The following is a 4,641-nucleotide window of genomic DNA, read 5'->3' as shown; positions in this document are numbered from 1 at the left end:
TGATATTATACGCAGGGCCACTATTCAGGTGTTGAAGATTATAATATCTATAGATGCCTATTTGTTGCATGCATGATATGTTAGAGCTCAACCGCTTAACTCTGTGATCAGCTGTCGCATGTTTCACTGGTTAACAAACTAAATCTCGTGTCTCAACGGTTAATATGTTGACAACGAAAGAGTGTCAATCGATGGTCCTATAGGGACGTCGACCGATACACCTTTACCTACGTTGACCGATAGTCAGTTGAGGACATCGATCGACGGGTTCTAGCCAGGCCTATGCGCGAGTATGATATGCCGTATTAAGATACTAAATTGGCGGTTAGCCCTCTCTAACAGTCCTGATATGATAGATTGATGTCAGGATGGGATAAGAAGGGTGCTTGAGTATGCAATCCTATGATCATGTTCTAGTTAGCAAGGCTAAAACAAGCAATGAATACAAATCTATCATGAATATCACAACAAGACAGATCTATAGTTTGGGGCTAATCGCACAAACCTATCTGAACCCTGGATCTAATAAATGAACTACTCAGACATAGCAAAGCAATTCATGACAATGAAGAAATGGGAATTCATAGTATAGATGAAAAGAAATAAAAACAAGGAGTTCCAATCACAAGTGATCTTCTCTCCAAAACTCTCTCTCTCTCTCTCTCTCTCTCTCTCTCTCTCTCTCTCTCTCTCTCTCTCTCTCTCAAAGTAAAACTGTAACAAAAAGCTCTCTCTGCCGTCAAAACACTTAGGCAGTATATAATCTACTAGGTTAAAAACTCGTCAGGGAATTTTTGTAATTTAGCTTGGACTTTGGCTTCAAGTCCGCTGGATCCAAAATGTCGCATGTCCAATGTCTCGACATCGATCGATGGTACTTGTTTACATCGATCGATATTAATCTTCATTTGTCGAGGAATCTCATGGTGTCGATCGACAGCACTGGATGTGCATCGATCGATTGTTCTTCCTCTCGTTGACCTCTACATGGTCAGCTCGGATGAAATGTCTTTTAAGCTCCAAAATGCTCCAAAGTCATAGCTTTACTCCGAAATGCACCTGAACCTGAAAACATACCTAGAAGAGTAGAAAAAATAGATATATATAGTAAAACACCTATATACCATGGATGAAAACGGGTCAAATCCAAGGTATATCAACTCCCCCAGACTTACCCTTTTGCTTGTCCTCAAGCAAAACATACAGGCAGTCTCTCTGAAAGAGGTTTGAAAATATTAGGGACTACAGATTTTAAAGCTTAGAAATCTTTTCCTCAACAATTTTGCAACCACATCTAAGAAGTCCTAATCACAGAAGCACACTATGGAATACCCTAGCTTAGCATTTCTAACATAACACAACTCAGCAATTCACGTCTGACATCCGCTCTACTGACTTCATTTCTTAGCATAAATATAAAGTGAATGCTTTACCTTGGGAGTATCGATCATAGGATGAAAGGATTTCAGACAAGTATCTGGAACTGCAGGTAAAAGTTAGTTCCTAATTTCTCTCTCTCTAATTTTCTCTTTGAGTCAAAGTCTGCTTCCATTGCAGGATCAGTGACCAAGATTGGACAGGCTTCCATGAATCAAAACTTAATGGTGGTAGCCATGAAGCTCTGTTCACTTCTTTTTGACCTATATCCAAGAATTCTTTATGAAAGCGAGCCTTGAAGATTGCCGCCTCCAAGTCCCGTTTCGAACTCTTTTATTGGAGTCTTTATGAATCAAGCCTTAATGGTTTTAGCCACCAAGTCATGTTCAGACTCATCCTAAGTAAGCAATAGATCTTATTATTATTATTATTATTTTTTTTTAAATGGATAGAACTGAAATATAAATCACTAACTAATATATGGTCGAAATTTAGAGAGAAAAAATGTGATAAATAATCTACACAAGGCGTTACCTTCCAGACCTGTCTGAAGAATCTGATCCCATGTATACCAAGCCCCAAGACAAGCGGTTAAGTCAGGTTTAGTGTTGTAAATCAGCTTTGGTTACTTCATACGGTCAAGACAAGTGTGTAGTTGATAGGTTGATCTACATTAGCATCTATAGTGCTATCTGCAATCAGTAAATCTAAAATGGTGCTAAAGATTGGTTAGATATTCAAGTTTAAATCAATATATGATCATAGTCCCATTTTCAATAGTTAAGCATAATTTTTAAAATTCCTTTTATATAATTATAAAATAAATTATATCAGTAAATCTCCCCCCAGACTTAAACTACACTGTCCCAGTGTACCTCAGTCGGAGTTATGATGGAATAATTCATAAGTACGAAATGTAACAAGTAAGGAAGATACATCTGACCGGATTAGATATCGATCGATGTGAAAATGTTGCATCGATCGTCGTGTGTTTGTCTATGTCGAGCGATGTCGACATCTCGTCGGCGGTCGATATTCAGGTCCTCCTACTTGGGTCTCCTAAATATGAAAGAAATAAAAAAAAAGTAAATAAATGCTAGCTAATAAAACCAAAATAAAATACCTAATAGTGGGTTGCCTCCCACTCAACGCTTGGTTATAGTCATTTAGCTTGACTGTGGTAGTGATTGGCTATTTGGTGGATAAACAGCTGCTTGTTGGAAAACAAGCATCCACGTCATCTCTGCACATTCTGGACCAAGATGCAATGAAACTTCTTGTGGCCTCATCATTTCTTGTCCACTTGTCATCCATCTTCTTAAGTACATTGGAGATGTTCTGTAGCCTATCTTGAATGTTGTCAATGCTGATCTGGTGCTAGCCTATGTTTTCATAGGCGTATGGTGAAAGTTCTTTCAGTTCCTTGTACATTGACTCTATCGTTTTGTGTATCAGCTGCTCGCCGGCTGGTGTAGACTCGGTGTCGATCGATGCAATTAAGTGTTCGTCAGTCGATCTTGGCGACTTACCATCCAGCGATTTCGCTCGCTTCCTGTCGATCGATGCTAATATCTGGTGTTGAGCTGCGATTTTCCTCTGAATGGCTTTGACTTCTTTCTGTAGCAATTCTGCGTGGCTGTCTAGTCCACTGATTCTGTTGTCGAATGAAAAGTAGATGTCATCGCAGCGTTTGTCAAGTCGTTCCTCCATGGTGTCTATAGCAGTGTAGATCTTGGATGTGATCTTGTCAACCTCTGCTGCTGTGTAGGGAAATAACTCCACAGGATTCTTGCCATCGCTCCATGGCCCTCGTAGCCTGTTGATCGAAAATGAGTTTGCCTGCAAAAAATTTTGATTAGTAAATTTATCAATATCCCTTTGGGCATGAAGTATTTGACTAGACAATTTGTTTAAATATAGCATGACTGGTGATACGAAACGGTCATGCATGTCCTCGTAAGTCTGCAGCCTATCATCCATGGCTGAGATCTTAGCATCGAGCGATGTGATGGTACACACATCGATCGATGTGGCTGGTTGTTGGTCCTTCTTGCGAATGGTGTCCAAATCTTGCTGTAGTAGCTCGATTTTAGTAGCTCGATGTGGCTGGTTGTTGGTACACGTCGTTTATCCTCGTGTTGATGTATGAGACTTCCCATTCATCCTTATGTTCTGCTGAACATTGAGGTTCTGCAGGGATCTGGTCTGTCGGAAGACTGGCGTTGATCGATGGTGCATGTAGTGCGTAGATCGATGCTGAGGTCGTGGCTTCCTTCTCAAGTTGCTGTCGTAATATTTCATCTTTGGTGCTGAGCTCCTCTCCCAGTTTTTCCTGAGATCCACAAATACCAGTCACCAGCTCATTGATTTCATCTTTGGTGTAGAGTTCTGGTGCCAGTCTTGTGAGTGTGAAGGAAGTGGCTTGGCCTGGAAGACAGATGTGGCTCTCTTCAAAAAGAGATGCTCTTTCCAGTAATTCCCTGATGTCGTCCTTTGTGACAGGTATCATCTCACCAGCTACGCCTCGTGCGTGTCCACACTCATCTCTGTAGACTCCATACTCGTCCCTTCGTTCCGAAGTGAACTTTGTGGCTCCGTACATGTCAAAAGCGCGGTATCCAAATTCATAACGTCTGTCGATCGATGTCGGGTCATCCTTATCGGTCGACGTTGGTGTTATCCTGTCGATCGATGTCCGAGTTGTCCCGTCGATCGATGCTTGGCATTTTGTTTGGCATGATAGATCTGGATTGATTTCTGTTGCGGTGACTCCTACGTGTTTGTTTGGATCAGTTTGATTGACGTCTGAAGTGCCACGTTGCTGTGAGAATATGTTGTCAGGTCCATTGGCCACTTGAAGGATAACTGCTATGTCCTCTCTGGACACTTGTAAGATCCTTCCATCTATTGCACGTGCGTTGCCATCTGGGTCCCTGAAAATACCAAATTCATCAGGTGTTAGAAAACTGTAATCAATGTTTGCATTATCATTTAATTTAGAAATAGAGAGATTAGGTTTAAGAGTAGTATTGATCGATGTTGATACAGATGCATCGATCGAGGGCAGAATAATTTCTGCAGAACTTGTGTTCTTGAGATGATTGCTCTTCGTGGATTTTCCTGTTGATGTAGATGGAAGAGTGTTCATCTTTCTGCTTGTGTGTCTGCTCTGGTTTGTGCAGGTGGTTTCAGGGGTGCAAAACGTTTTAAATAGGTATCTATAAACCTAGTTCGAGAGGTAATATTCTCCTGCTCCCGGATTTT

This window comes from Brassica napus, unplaced genomic scaffold (assembly GCF_020379485.1).
Source record: "Brassica napus cultivar Da-Ae unplaced genomic scaffold, Da-Ae ScsIHWf_1341;HRSCAF=1914, whole genome shotgun sequence".
Lineage (NCBI taxonomy): Eukaryota > Viridiplantae > Streptophyta > Magnoliopsida > Brassicales > Brassicaceae > Brassica > Brassica napus.
Note: the sequence above shows the minus strand (reverse complement) of the source record.